The sequence below is a fragment of the Pongo abelii genome, chromosome 10 (assembly GCF_028885655.2).
Source record: "Pongo abelii isolate AG06213 chromosome 10, NHGRI_mPonAbe1-v2.0_pri, whole genome shotgun sequence".
In the NCBI taxonomy this organism is placed as follows: domain Eukaryota; kingdom Metazoa; phylum Chordata; class Mammalia; order Primates; family Hominidae; genus Pongo; species Pongo abelii.
Window position 1 is genome coordinate 40,013,547 of NC_071995.2, and position 16,624 is coordinate 40,030,170.

The following is a 16,624-nucleotide window of genomic DNA, read 5'->3' on the forward strand; positions in this document are numbered from 1 at the left end:
TAATAGCACTGTGCTTAGTAACTAACACCTGGTATTTACCTTGAGCATAAAGTGAAAGTAGCAATATAACTAGTTGATGTAATAATGGCAGCATGATTCTAACATTATTATGTTCATTTTTGTGCACAGTATTATTCTAAGTGTTTCTCTGATTCTTGGAAGGAACTTAATATCATTTGAGAAGTCAGTAGCAGTTTATATTTGTATTGCCAGCTGGACAAATCAAGATTAATTTTAATTCATATACCAATTACTCTGTGAATTTTGCTATATGGACTAGAAAATATCTACAGACAGATCTTGAAAATATGGACTTCCATTTATATATAATAGTATTTATGGATTTTCCCCGCTGTACATAATGCCTTCAGAGATAAAAGTAAAATAATGAATTATTTTAAATATTAATTAATTTTAACCTACTTTTAATCTACCTGATACCGCAGTTCCTATTTTTAAAATGAAGCTGTGCTATTTATATTAGTTATGAATAATTCCTTTCTTCTGGAAAGAAAAAACACATCTTGGAAGTATTCAGAGTGGTATTGTATGTTACCTAATTGAAAAGTCCGTCTCTGGGAGAAGTATGATTAAGTAGACTGATAATATTCTATTATCCTACATTTGTATATGATGAGCTGAAAGCAGATACATTATTCTTTTTTCCAGTAGAAGTAGCAATAGCTGTATTTTCAAAGGAAACTTTAAGGATTAGTAATTGTTTAGCTTTTAACATGGAAATTTTTTTTTTTTTTTTTTTTTGAGACTGAGTCTCACTCTGTTGCCCAGGCTGGAGTGCAGTGGCATGATCTCAACTCACTGCAACCTCCGCCTCCTGGTTCAAGTGGTTCTGCTGCCTCAGCTTCCCGAGTTGCTGAGACTACAGGCATGAGCCACCACGCCCAGCTAATTTTTGCATTTTTAGTAGAGATAGGGTTTTACCATGTTGGCCAGGCTGGTCTCGAACTCCTGACCTCAGGTGATCTGCCCACCTCGATGTCCCAAAGTGCTGGGATTACAGACGTGAGCCACCGCACCTGGCCGACCATGGAAAATTATAGCCTATCTTTAACTATGTTGAATAGAGGCTTGTGAAGCACCTTTGATGGATTTTGCAATTACATTGATGAGAAAACAGATTTATAACATCATGATGGTGTTTCTGCCAATGTTAAAGCACTGCTGATAGGCAGATAGGCTGCAGTGCAAGTATAATTGCACAAGCCTGCACTGCTCCCAGAAGGCCAGGTAACATCTATTCCATGAAGCAGGCTATCATGGTAGGTATCTGGAGAAAGTTTAAAACATTATAAAACCCACTCAAACTACCTTCAGCAAGTAAAGGCAAAGTATTGAAAATTTGCAGGGTTTCTCATGTAACAGGACAGAAACCAAGTTTAGAACCTGGAACTGGAAGACCACGAGGCAACTTATTTTCTTCCATAATTTCCCTCTTTCTTCCCTTGCTTCCTTCCCCCACCTTCCTGCCATCCCTGTTTCCTAGGTGTTCCTTGGTAATGTCAACATCATAAGCCCAATTTTTTATAAGCTAGTGAACTCTAGGATTCATCTTTATTACTAAAACTCTTAAATCCTGTCTTCTACAAATGCATATTTTTCAGTTGGCATATAATGTAAATACAGCTTCGGGGGCTGGCCTATCTCAGGAGGTTGAGGAGGGAGCAGCTAAACAGAAACTGCCTATTTACTGGAGCTGTAGGTAATCCTGACCACCCTGCACTAGCACTTGCTGGTCCTGTTACCTCCTAGCTACCCCCACTCGCTTCAGCCACAAAAAAAGAGATTATGGCGTACATTTTGAAAGTCTCCCAGAAATACCGCATGAGCAGACTTATTTTTCTTGGGCTGAAAAGTCACGATACCTTGATACTATAAAAAAATGAAAGTTTTTCTAAACATACAGAATATTTAAACTGTTTACAATGTCACAGAAAACAGAAAAAGAAAAAAGCATAATAACACGTGTAATAACATAATACAGTGTAAGACATGGAGAAATTTTATAGTAACAAAAGTAACTTCTACTAAAATCAGCTTTCCAATACAGAATTTTTTCCTCAGGTTTTTATTTTTATTTCTTTTATCTTATGTATGTATGTATATATGTATGTATGTATGTATGTATGTATGTATGTGTTTATTTTTGAGATAGAGTTTCGCTCTTGTTGCCCAGGCTGAAGTGTAGTGGCGCAATCTCGGCTCACTGCAACCTCCCCCTCCCAGTTCAAGCAATTCTCCCACCTCAGCCTCCCAAGTAGCTGGGATTACAGGTGTGCACCAACACGCCTGGCTAATTTTTTTTTTTTTTTTTTTGTATTTTTAGTAGAGACGGGGTTTCACCATGGCCAGGCTGGTCTTGAACTCCTGACCTGAGGTGATCTGCCTGCCTCGGCCTCCCAGAGTGCTGGGATTACAGGCGTGAGCCACTGTGCCCAGCCTATTTTATTTTATTGAGATGGAGTCTTGCTCTGTCACCCAGGCTGGAGTGCAGTGGTGCTATCTCAGCCCACTGCAACCTCTGCCTCCTGAGTTCAAGCAGTTCTCCTCCCTCAGCCTCCTGAGTAGCTGGGATTTACAGGTACATGCCACCATGCTCAGGTAATTTTTGTGTTTTTTTAGTAGAGATGGGATTTCACCATGTTGGCCAAGCTGGTCTCGAACTCCTGACCTTGTGAGCCGCCTGCCTCAGCCTCCCAAAGTGTTGGGATTACAGGCGTGAGCCACTGCGCCCAGCCTCCTCCGGTTTTTAAAATGACTTTTATTTTTAAAAAGTTAATATGTGCATCATAGGTAACAAAAAACACAGGAAGCAAGGAACAAAGTCATCCATAATTACAAGCAGTTTACAGTTTGATGTGTCCTTCTAGGTCCTGTGTGTGTATACACGATACAGGATTTTAATAATGAAAGAAGTGGGATAGTTAGAGTGAATGTGCCTGGTCCACTGGATCATCTGTCAAAAGAAACTAAAGGAGAACTTGCCGCCTCTGCAGGATACTTTGAAAATGTCCCATTTCAACCATAAAATGCTCTTTAACCAACCACAGCATAAGTAGCTTACAGAACAATAATGCTTTTCCCAGCATGGGGCAGATGGCTGATCTGACCTATTTATTTCTATCTATCTTAGTGGCATCCCTGAAGCTATATGGAAAAATAACCCACGTTTCAAATTTCACTAGAGGAATGACTTGAATAACTTAAAGTACAGTATTAGACATGAAACACACACACACACACACACACACACGCACACACACACACACCCTTCATGTATTGTCTCATGGCAGTTAGGAATCATAATCAGATGACCTGCCTTCCAGACCCCTCCAAACCGGTTTCTTTACACCACTCTTCAAAACCAAGCAAGTTCATTTATCTTTGCTAAGGATTTAGTTCAGTCAGGGCTTCATTTCTATTTTGGATTTTAATAATTATCTTGAGTTGTAGCAGCAGTATGATAAGGAGTGAATTTGAAATCTAGGCTGTGAATATTTATTGTATTTCTTACAGTTAACTCCTTTAATCTCTCTGCTTCACTATTTTTATTAAAAAAAGGCCAATAACTCCAGAGTGCTTTTGAGGATTCTGGTACATAAAATAATACAAAGGTCTATATGAAAATGTTAAGTTAGTAACTTGATACTTCTAATTTGCTACGAATTTTTAAATGTCATTTTATTTGAATAAGCAAATAAAAAGACCTTTAGAATTGTAACCCACAGCCATCCTTAGACATGGAGACCTTTGCTAGGATTCCTCCCCATTCTCCAAAAATTGTTCTTAGATGGTGAGGACTCCCTGAATTGAGAACTCAACTCATTGGACCCAGTAACAGTTAAAACTTCTAGGTTCTGAGACATAACTTCTGTATCTTCAGACGATAAGGCGACCTATATATTGAATTGTCTCCAACCTCTTTGGTGGTAGATGAGCTAGGAAGGAAGTGGAGGGGATGGGTCTTGAAATAGCTAAGCTGCTTCCTGCTTAGTCATTCCTGCTGACAAATTTCTCTCCTGTTGGAGAGTAACTGGGTGGATCTCGCGCTGTGCAGGTTTCTCAAACCAGTGTAAGACTTTTTTTCACTTCGAGAACTGGCTGTTGCCAGTTAATTACTTTCTTTTAGCCATATTCAGATCTAAAATGTGACCTTTTGTACAGTCAGGACATTGCACTTTTCTGATAATATTAAATTATTTCATGAAGACTGGACTACCTCATCTGTGAAATTGTAAAAAGATTTATTTGAAGTTATTGTGTTTAAAATAAATTTTCTTTGGATAATTCTCAAATATTTCTTTTGTAAGAAATAGCTGTATATAAAAATCAATTCGGTGTTTACATAAGAATTTTGCCTTTTTAAGCAAAAAGAAAAGTCTGGAGGCATCACATTACCTGATTTCAAACTATACTGTAAGGCCATAGTCACCAAAAACATCATGGTACTGGCATAAAAACAGGCACATAGATCAATGGAACAGAATAGAGAACCCAGAAATTAACCCAAATACTTACAGCCAACTGATCTTCGACAAAGCAAACAAAAACATAAAGTGGGAAAAGGACACCGTATTCAACAAATGATGCTGCCACATGTAGGAGAATGAAACTGGATCCTCATCTCCCACCTTATACAAAAATCAACTCAAGATGGGTTAAGGACTTACATCTAAGACCTGAAACTATAAAAATTGTAGAAGACAACTTAGGAAAAACCCTTCTAGACACTGGCTTAGGCAAGGATTTCATGACCAAGAACCCAAAAGCAAATGCAATAAAGACAAAGATAAATAGCTGAGACTTAATTAAACTAAAGAGCTTTTACACAGCAAAAGGAACAGTCAGCAAAGTGAACAGACAACCCACAGAGTGGGAGAAAATCTTTACAATCTATACATCTGACAAAGGACTAATATCCAGAATCTACAACGAACTCAATCAAATCAGCAAGAAAAAAAATAATCACATCAAAAAGTGGGCTAAGGACATGAATAGACAATTCTAAAAAGAAGACATACAGATGGCCAAAAAATATATGAAAGAATGCTCAACATCACTAATGATCAGAGAAATGCAAATCAAAACCACAATGCAGTACCACCTTACTCCTGCAAGAATGGCCATAATCAAAAAAATCAAAAAACAGTAGATGTTTGGCATGGATGTGGTGAAGAGGGAACACTTCTACACTGCAGGTGGGAATGTAAACTAGTACAGCCATTATAGAAAACAGTGTGGAGACTCCTTAAAGAACTAAAAGTAGAACTACCATTTGATCCAGCAATCCCACTACTGGGTATCTACCCAGAGGAAAAGAAGTCATTATATGAAAAAGATACTTGCACACATATGTTTATAGCAGCACAACTTGCAACTGCGAAATCATGGGACCAACCCAAATGTCCATCAGTCAACGAGTGGATAAAGAAACTGCGGTATATATATATATATATATATATACACACACGTATATATACGTATATATATATATATACACACACGTATATATATATACATATATATATATATACACACACAATAGATTACTACTTAGCCATAAAAAGGAACGAATTAGTGGCATCTGCAATGATCGGGATGAGATTGGAGACTATTATTCTAAGTGAAGTAACTAACTCAGGAATGGAAATCCAAACATCGTATGTTCTCACTCATATGTGGGAGCTAAGCTATGTGGGATGCAAAGGCATAGGAAAGACACAGTGGACTCTGGAGACTCGGGAAAAGAGTGGGAAGGGGGTGAGGGATAAAAAAGACTACATATTGGGTGCAGTGTATACTGCCTGCTCAGGTGATGAGTACACCATAGAACTTACTCATGTAACCAAACATCACCTGTTCCCCAATAACCAATGGAAATTTTTAATATTTAATTTAAAAAAAACAAGTTTTGCCTTTTTAACTTCTTCTTTTTTTTGTTTAAACTTAAGGGACTTTCTAAGTGACAGATATCGTTTAGGGAGCTGAATTGCTATCTTAAAGTGTGATCTGTTTCATTATGATGGATGTTTTGGACATGACTTGGGAAATGTGCAAATTAAGCCTACTCCTCCTTGCTTTTATTAAATAATTTTTATTATTCTCAGACACAACAATATCAAAAGCCAAATGCAATTTTATCATATTGCAAAATATTTGTACCCATTTTCTCAGCATTTAGAACTTTAAAGCCTATTTTATTATGTATTTAATTGCCTTTCATCCTGTGTTCATTATGAATATTTTTCTTTAGATTTAGCCTTTTTATATGTTTTGCATCTTAGAAATTCTTTTCCCAAGCCAGTAATTGACATTGAATACAAAATTACTTTTCTCAAAATTCATTGAGCAATGAATACATTGGTTTTTTTCCTAATCAACAGTCTTTAGTTGTTTGTTTATTGCCTTTTGAATGAGAGAAAAAATGTCTACAGTGTTTTTACCATAAGTTATTTTAAGTCTAAGAATTTGGTCTTTGCCTTACCTGCTTGTGTCTAGCTCCATTTTGATTGCAGTCTACTGTCTTTCCCAAAACTTCCCTATATTCCAAGATTCATTACTCTTTAAACACTCTATGCTTTTTTGCTTCCAAGGTGCTTAGAATAGTTCACGCTGTCTTAGTGCTCCCTGCAACTCCCATGATCTTTTATTTGGAATAATTACAACACTTTATATTTATCTTATGGCATTTACCATATTCTGCCTTGTTGTTTGGTTATTTTTAGTGTGTTGGTCTTTTTACTAGGATGTAAAGTCCTTGAACAGAGCATATTGTACTCTGACCAATTCCAGTGGTTTAACATAGAAGGTGAGCTCTAGTTGTGTGGCAGGCACATTTATCTGTCATTCACACTCATGTCAGCATTTGCAGATTCATTAATATCTAACCCATATCGAGAAGATGCAAAGCTCATCCTCCAGAGTCAAAGCAGAACAGATCCATCTTCATTTTATTTTGAAAATTTTCATATACCCATCACCTGGATTCTATAATTAAGTTTTTGCTCTATTTGTCACTTATCTTTCCATTTCTGGATGTAATAAAAAATATATATTTGGCCTCTGCCCCCATTTCTTGGCACACAGCTTGGAATCTTAAAGTGATGTGTCTTTTTGTATGTGAACGAGGTAACCAGTGGCCGGGGGAGCTCCTGGATAGCCTCTGTTTAGGGGCTGATTGCCTAGGGAAACCAACCATGTGTTTAGAGAGTTGGAACTTTCAGCCTTCCCCCTTGACCTCTAAAGGGGTGGAGAGGGACTGAAGGTTGAGCCGCTCACCAAAGGCCAGTGATCTAATCAATTGTGTTTTTGTGATGGGTCTTCGATTTTAGCTGCTCTTCTCTCTCTGTCCTTGTCTCATACACACACACACACACACACACACACACACACACACACACACACACACACACACACACACACACACACACACACACGGGTCTTCGATTTTAGCTGCTCTTCTCTCTCTGTCCTTGTCTCATACACACACACACACACACACACACACACACACACCACTACAGTTGATACTTGAACAACTGAAGGATTTGTGATGCTGTCCCCCCCACCCTTAACATTTGAAAATTCAAGTGTAACTTTTGACTGCCCCGAAACTTGACTACAGATAGTCTGCTGTTGACCTATCAATAACATAGTCAGTTAACACATATTTTGTATGCTATACGTATTACATATACTATATTCATTTTGTTTTGTTTTGTTTTGTTTTTCGAGACAGAGTACCCAGGCTGGAGTGTAGAGTGCTATGGTGTGATCTCGGCTCACTACAACCTCTGCCTTCCCGGTTCAAGCAATTCTGCCCCCGCCTCCCGAATAGCCGGGATTACAGGTGCCCACCACCACGCCCAGCTAAATTTTCTATTTTTAGTAGAGATGGGGTTTCACCATGTTGGCCAGTCTGGTCTCAAACTCCTGACCTCAGATGATCTACCCACCTCGACCTCCCAAAGTGCTGGGATTATGAGCGTGAGCCATTGTGCCTGGCAAATATACTGTGTTATCTCTTTTTTTTGGAAGATCAATGTTTATTTAGTATCTGCATACAAAAACATATTGCACATCAAACAACCGAAATTAAAAAAAAAAAGAAAAAAAAGGTACTCTACTGAAGACTAACATGTAGTTTATATAGAATAAACCTTCTGGAAATTAATATTTTCAGTAGTTCCAGTTATGTCTGAATGGACATGACTAATTCAGCTTAGTGTTTTAACTAAAGCTATGTTTGATTTTTAAATACTATACACTTTAATAAATAAACCAAACAAAGCCTCAAGGTAGAACAGTCACTGCCAAATATCACCCAGTGTCCTTGCAGATGAGAGTTTAACAAATGTATTCCATTGGCCTGCAGATTTTTCTCTATATACAGCATTTAAAAAACACATTAAAACAGACTAGTTTCAAAACTAAACTAATGGAGAAATTACAGTTCAGTGCAAAATATTTTAGACTGCATTTTATTCTAGTTTTCTTCAGATGAAGAAGTGGTTGCATATTAAAAATGTAACAAAAGCAGCCAATGCTTTCATAAAGAATATTATGTTAGGGATCCCACCTCACCCACCACCCCCCATCTGCCATATTTTGAAAAGAAAATAACATTTCTTATAGCCAGCAACTTTTTTTTTAATGTTACATATACTATTCTCAAGGAACATCTGATGATTTATAACCCAGTAGGTGTCAAAGTATGTTTAACATATGATTTATTTAGGATCCCTCCCCTTTTTGAATTCCAAATGGTAGAACTGAAAGTGCGATGTAAAGACTGGCGATCCATATTCTATCTTTGGCAAGCTTGTACAAGCACTGTTGTAAATGTAATGTAAAAGAACTGTAAACTAGGAACTTCTTCAGTTTATGAAACACCATTCAGGACTGCTGCTTCTTGACTGTTTTCTTCTTTTAAGGTATTAATCTTTTCTTCTCCTGGAGTATGCTGTAGCTTAGAAATGTCATTGCCAGAAGCACTAGTCGGGCTATTTATTACCTTTTCTGAAGGACCGTGCTCTTCAATCACATATATTTCCTAGCCCATTTTCAGTAACTGAAGCTGTATCAGATTCAGTCATTCCATCCATCAGAACAGCATCTTCATCAGTCCTTCGTCTACGAGACCTCGTATGACGATTAGTACTGTGATGAGAGATTTGCTGGCATCAGTGTCTGCAGTCTGATCTGATTCTGATTATCAAGTAAGCTGTATGGATTGCTGTCTGGATCTTTGGGCACAGAACTGATGAAGGATTTGCCACCACGTGGTCCACCACGACCTCGACCCCCTGAAACACTTCTGCATCTTCCTCCTTGGCATCTCCTGCTGTCATGCTGATGTCGGCTGTCTCGATCATCTTCTTCAATGACCAATCACTCAGCTTGTCTTTACCCTCAGATTCTATTTCAGAGGGGTTAGACAGCTCAGAATTTGTACCATAACCAGAGGTGTAATTAGGGCCCTGACAACCTCTGCCTCTTCCACTATGAGACCTAGAACCAATCTGTTCTGGCTGCTCATCAATCTGTAGGCATTCCATTCTTAGCTGTCTACTTCCTTTAGATAAGCAACATGGTACTCTAAAAGAACTTGCACATTTCCAATGGTTTCTTTAGTGCCAACAAATACAAATGGAATCATACCATCTTCTCTGGGTAGTTTATTTTCACTGTCCCCTTCAATTCTCACCCGAACCATATCAGATTTGTCCACTATTTCTTGAATAACTTTGCGATTTTTTCCAATTACTTTTCCAGTGAGATTCTTAGAAACCTGAATAAAATCCTCCACAAATTCCAAGAAACCTCTAGCCTTTTTTTACAGCATCAGCACTCTCTCTGTAGATTCTAAATGTTCCAGTGTCTTCATCTAGCTCAATGCGGTAACTCCAGGAACCTTCCCAGCTTGCTGAATGTTACTACCATGTGTTCCTATTGCCACACCCGTTAAATTTTCTCTCACAACAAATTCCTCATGAAAAGCTGCTGCAAGTTGTTTTGTGCATTCTGAATGCTTAGTGATCTCTTCATTTCTGGTCATAAGCATCAACTTCATACAAATACTTCACAAACACATGTCACTCAAGATATTTACTTTCTTCACAGTTGCTTCACTGGCAGACAGTATCATTAGCTGTGGTGTTTCTGGGTGGTAAAAAATTCTGCATGCTCCTACTGCTTTCTTAAAATCTTTATGTGCATTTTCATTAGCACACGCCTCTCTCAGATCCTCAGGAAAATCCACTGTGCATTTAAAGAAGGTATTTTTTTTTTCTGACAGTTTTATTTTTATTGACAGGCCAAAGTTGTTCAAATGTGACTATTTCATTGTAAGTAGCATCACAAGCAGTATATTCAATGACATAAAATTCTCCTTTCATCATCCAAACTTTAGCCACCCACCATCCACATGGCTCTTGGTCATTTGCTCTTGAATATACCTCTACTTCATTTCCTTCACTAATTTACTTTTTTATATCAGGTGGTGGAGGTAATCTAACCTCATTAAATGGAACCTGGCATTCTGGTTGCCAATTATTTTCAAAAGCAGCTGTAAGGGAGTCTTCATGAACATCGTTGATAAATCCTTTGTAGAAAGCCCCGTTGGAGCTGCGAACCTCCACTGTCAGCTCCGGCATGTTGGAACCACACACACACAAAAAAAGTATACACCGTTTTTTTTTTGTTGTTGTTGTTGTTTGAGACAGAGTCTCTCTCTGTTGCCCAGGCTAGAGTGCAGTGGTGCGTTCTCAGCTCACTGCAAGTTCCGTCTCCCGGGTTCATGCCATTCTCCTGCTTCAGCCTCCTGGGTAGCTGGGACTACAGGCACCCACCACCATGCCTGGCTAATTTTTTCTATTTTTTTAGTAGAGACGGGGTTTCACCGTGTTAGCCAGGATGGTCTCGAGCTCCTGACCTCGTGACCTCGTGATCCGCCCGCCTCAGCCTCCCAATTGCTGGGATTACAGGCATGAGCCACCGTACCCGGCCCACACTGTATTCTTAAAGTAAGCTAGAGGAAATAAAATGTTATTAAGAAAATAATAAAGAAGACAACATGTATTTACTATTCATTAAGTGGAAGTGGATTATCATAGAGATCTTCATCCTCTGTCTTCACATTGAATAAGCTGAGGAAAGATAAGTTGGTCTTGCCATCTTAGGGGTGGCAGAGGTAGAAGAAAATCTGCATATAAGTGCACCCACTCAATCCAAACCTGTATTGTTCAAGGACCAAACTGTGTGAGATGATAGATATTACTATCTATGTGTATCCCATAACATGTTGTAAACCTTAAATATACACAATAAAATTTATTTTAAAAAAACATAACACCACCAAAAGTTCAGGGTTTGGAGAGCTTCTGGGTTGCTGAACAGGTAGAGCTGCTACAAAGGTGGCATACCCAGAGTGGGCACAACAGCTCCATACTTGTTTCCCCATACCTTGCCCTACATATCTCTTCTATCTGGCTGTTCCTGAGTTGTATCCTTTTATAATAAACAGTATTTGTGGAGCTGGAGACCATTTTCCTTAGCAAACTAACATAGGAACAGAAAACCAAATACCACATGTTCTCATCTGTAAGTGGGATCAGAATGATGAGAATACATGGACATAAGCGGGGGAACAACACACACTGGGGCCTGTTGGAGGCTGGGGAATGAGAGAGGGAGAGTATCGGAAAGAATAGTTAATGGATGCTGGGCTTAATACCTAGGTGATGGGATGATCATAAAAGTTCGAAATAAAAATAAATAAACGATATTTGTAAGTAAAGCGCTTTCTGTGAGCTGCTCTAGCAAATGATTGAACCCAAGGAGGGGCTTGTAAGAACCCTCAATTTATAGTTGCCTGGTCAGAAGTTTTGGAGGCCTGGGACCTGTGAATTGGTTTCTGTATTGGGGGTTAATCTTGTGGGACTGAGTCCTTAGCCTGTGGGATCTTAACCCAGTTGGTGTCTGCTGGGGAATTGATGTGTGGGCATGCTAGAAGTGAAGTGTTGAGTATTATGAGTGAGGGTACAGTAGGAGAGGAAATAAATTACTGTTTTTTTATGTTTTTGTTTTTGTTTTGTTTTTTGAGACAGAGCCTTGCTCTGTCTCCTGGGCTGGAGTGCAATGGCGTGATCTCAGCTCGCTGCAACCTTGGTCTCCCGGGTTGAAGCAATTCTCCTGCCTCACCCTCCCCAGTAGCTGGGACTACAGGTGCATGCCACCATGGCTGGCTAATTTTTGTATTTTTAGTAGAGACAGGCTTTCACCATGTTGGCCAGGCTGGTCTCGAACCCTGGCCTCCCAAAGTGCTGGGATTACAGGTGTGAGCCACTGTGCCTAGCCCTGTTTAGGTCTTATATTTAAATTTTGTGGAATCTGGTTTTGGCATTAACTATTCTGCAATGATTACATTATTTGGAATTATTTCTTTTTTATATGTGGAATTATTTCTTTTTGTCTAGTATATTATGATTAAAAAACTAATAAGCTGAAAGGGATAAAAAAGTCATAACTAAGGATTAATCTTTGGTTGAATTCTATACATTTATAAATTGGTCTGTATTTGTGTATGAGAATTCTATAAACATTGATTGCTGAGGCTTTTTAGCATGTCCTTAATTTATAATTGGTTTTGCAGTTGCTTCCTTTTGTGGTTGTAATAATTTCACTCACATATTGAATGTAGGCACTATAGCTCTGATCCATGTGTTCATAATGCATTTCTTAGCAACCACCAGTGTTCTTTTTAGGAGCTGTGTTTTTAAGAGGCATTGGGGCTGCAGCTTTGAGGAGGACTCAAAAGATATCTTTTTCTATTAATACAGCACAAGCAGCGACATAGATTACAATAGTTTCGACACCTTCTGCATTACTGTAGACCAAAATTAAAGGGTTTAAATTTATCTCCAGTATTTAATATCAATGTGCTATCACTTTTTTCTTGACCTCATCAACACATTAAACATTATATTACATTAAGGTTTAAACATTAAGGTTTAAACATTAAACATAAAACATTGTATATTACGCCCCAATTGGAGTTTCTTTTTTTAACTTATTTTTATATACCTTTCATTAAACATAAAACATTGTATATTACGCCCCAATTGGAGTTTCTTTTTTTAACTTATATTTATATACCTTTCATTAAAAGGTTGTAGAACATTTTACAGATGCTAATTATATTTCACAATGCTCCTTTAAAAGTTGTAAGCTTTTATTTTCCACTTTAATGGGAAAATAGTTGCAAATATGTATTTAATTTACTAGATCACCACTTAACCATGACAACTTTCCCTTCTTTTTACTCCTCAGTCCTCCATGACAACTCTGCTAAACAGAATTGTCTGCAGTGATGAAAATGTTTTATATCCTCATGTCCAGTATGGCAGCCACTAGCATTTGAAATAGAGCTAGTGTGACTGAGAAACAGAATTAATTCTATTTCACTAATTAAAAATAAAATATAGTCACATATGGCTAGTGGCTACTGTATTGGACAGCACAGCTCCCCAGTCTCCACCATCCCAACAAACTGCTCTTGTGGTTTACCTCCTAATTGCCAAATCCAGTCAATATGTTTCTTTGATCTTTCTCTGGCATTTGATTGACTGTGTCCTTATTTTATAAACTCTTTCTTTGGCATCTGTGCCTTCACTGTCCCTTGATTCTTAATTTTTCTGTGGTCTTTTCTGCGGATGATATCGATGGTTTTAGATGTCTGCACTTGGCTCTTACATTCTCTTAAAGCACACTTTAGCTATTCATTCAACATTTACTGAGTATCAGTTTTGTGGTGCTAGGAAGAACTTACTCCCTCCTTCAAGAAATTCCCCCGGCCTCAGCTGGCATTACTGCTAAAGATTATAAAATCAATCTCTTCCTCACTTGCGTTTATTTCTTCAGAAGTCCAGACTCATGTACTTAACTTCCTATTGATAGTTGGTTCTGGTTGTCTCATGAGTGCCTCAAGTGACTACTTAGTACTGAACTTATCTCTACTCCTATATAAAAGCAAAAAACCTTCCACATATCACTCTTCACATTATCGTATATCTACTGCTCCTTAATTATAATATCCCCCCCTTATCCTTAGGGGATATGTTCCAACATCCTCAGTGGATACCTGAAACTCAGATAGTACTGAACCCTGTATATACTATGTTTTACCAGTCCGACAACTAAGAGGGCTACTAAGTGACTAACAGGTGGGTAGTATATAAAGATTGAATATGGGACAAAGGGAGGATTTATGTCTTGGGCAGGATGAAGCAGGATGGCACAAGATCTCATCACACTACTCAGAACAGCATGCAGTTTAAAACTTAAGAATTGTTTCTGGAGTTTTCCATTTAATATTTTTGGACTGCAGTTTACAGCAGGTAACTGAAATCTCAGAAGTGGGGACTACTGTACTTGTAAAGCCTCTAATCTCATCTTTCTTTCACACATCTTGTCATATTTATTGTCCTGGCTCTCAGGAGCAGGAATCCAAAGCATAGATTCTTGCTCATTTTTCTTTTCCTGATACATCCAAAGGTTCCAATTTCTACTTGTAGCTCTTTCCGTCTTTGTTAATTTATCGGCCTGATGTCTAAGCTCCTCGAAGGAGCTCTTCATAATCTCCTTTCAGGGTGAATATCCTACGCTCTAGCTGTGTTAAGCCAATAGTATTTCCCCCAAACACCATTTCCTTTTCCTTTTCTTTGTTTTCCTAGAGAGAACTTATCAGCTCTAACACCATTTTCTACTACTCACTTCTATAGACAAAGTCAGAACAGTTGTTTCTCCTCTTTCCATCATCATCACTATAGCTGCCTTAGATTAAATGCTTCCTATGTGGCGGGCACTATTCTGAGTGTTCTGTATTATCTTATTTAATTCTTAAACAGCACAGACAGGTTTAGGTACTGAAACTCAGGCACAAAAGTTAAGAAACCTTTTTTTCTTTTTTCGCTTTTGTATGATTATTTTTGGGAAAAAATATTTAATTTTATTTTTTGGAGCTGTTTTAGATTTATAGAAAACCTGCAAGAGCATAGAGAGTTCTTATATGCCCGTTCTGCCTACACAGTTTCCCCTATTATTAACATTTTGCATTACTGTAATACACTTGTTATGATTGATGAACCAATATTGATATATTAATATTAACTAAAGTCCATAGTTTACATTAGGATTCACTCTTTGTCTCCTACAGTTCTGTGAATTTTGACAAATGCATAATATATCATTCAATATCCTACCATACAGTCCCATACAGCATAATTTCATCTCCCTAAGAAATGTCCTATGTTCCACCTGTTTGTCCCTTCCACTTCCCCCTGGCAACTTATGATCTCTTTAGTGTCTATGGGTTTTTGTTTTTGTTTTTTTAATAACCAGAATGTCATATAGTTGGTGTCATAGTGTATAACCTTTTCAGACTGGCTTTTTTCACTTAAGATTCTTTGGTGTCATTTTGTGGCTTGATAGCTCATTTCTTTTGATGAAAAATATTCCATTGTATGAATATACTGCAGTTTGCCCATTTATCCATTAAAGAACATCTTGGATGCTTCCAATTTTTGGCAGTTACGAATAATGTTGATATAAAGATGTGTATGCAGGTTTTTGTGTGGACATAAGTTTTCAACTTATTTGGATAAATACTTAGCAGTGGGATTGCTGGATTGTATGGTAAGACTATATTTTGCTTTGTAAGAAACTGCTGGACTGTCTACCAAAGTGGTTGTACCATTTTGCATTCCCACCAACAACGAAGGAGAGTTCTGTGGCTCTACATTTTTGACAGAAATTGGTGATGTCGAATTTTTTTGTGGATTTTAAGCTGTGGATTTATATTTAAATCAAATTTAAATTTAAGTTGTGGATTTTAAGCATTCTAATAGATGTGTAGTGGTATCTTACTACTCATCATCGTTTTAATTTTCAGTTTCCTAATAACAAATGATGTTGAACAATTTTTCATATGTTCATTTGCCATCTGAATGTCTGCTTTGGTGAGGTGTCATTCAGTTTTTTGCCCGTTTTATAATTGGGTTGTTTCTTACTGTTTTTTTGTTTTTTGTTTTTGTTTTGCTTTTTGAGACAGACTCTCACTCTGTAGCCCAGGCTGGAGTGCAGTGGCACAATCTCAGCTCACCGCAACCCCTGCCTCCCAGGTTCAAGTGATTCTCCTGCCTCAGTCTCCCGAGCAGCTGGGATTACAGGCATGCGTCACCACGCCTGGCTAATTTTTCGTATTTTTAGTAGAGATGGGGGTTTCACCATATTGGTCAGGCTGGTCTTGAACTCCTGACCTCGTGATCCGCCTGCCTCAGCCTCCCAAAGTGCTGGGATTACAGGTGTGAACCACTACGCCCGGCCCTCTTATTGTTGAGTTATAAGTTCTTTGTATATTTTAGATACTAGTTTATCACATACGTGTTTTGCAAAGATTTTCTCCCAGTCTGTAGCTTGTTTGTTCATGCCTTTAACAGTGTCTTTCACAAAGCACAGATTTTTAAATTTTAATGAAATCCAATTTATTGGGATTTTTCTTGGATTGTCTTTGATGTTATATTTAAAAGTCATCACCAAACTCAAGATC

At 38.0% G+C, this 16,624-nt stretch overlaps 1 protein-coding gene and 1 pseudogene across 20 annotated transcripts in view; one reads left to right on the forward strand and one right to left on the reverse strand.

The window, feature by feature from the left end:
* The window catches only part of PPHLN1 (periphilin 1), a 216,789-nt gene that overhangs the window by 190,647 nt on the left and 9,518 nt on the right, over positions 1–16,624 (forward strand). The gene's annotated exons all lie outside the window — the stretch shown is intronic.
* On the reverse strand, positions 8,621–10,673 carry LOC103892014 (RNA-binding protein FXR1-like; annotated as a pseudogene).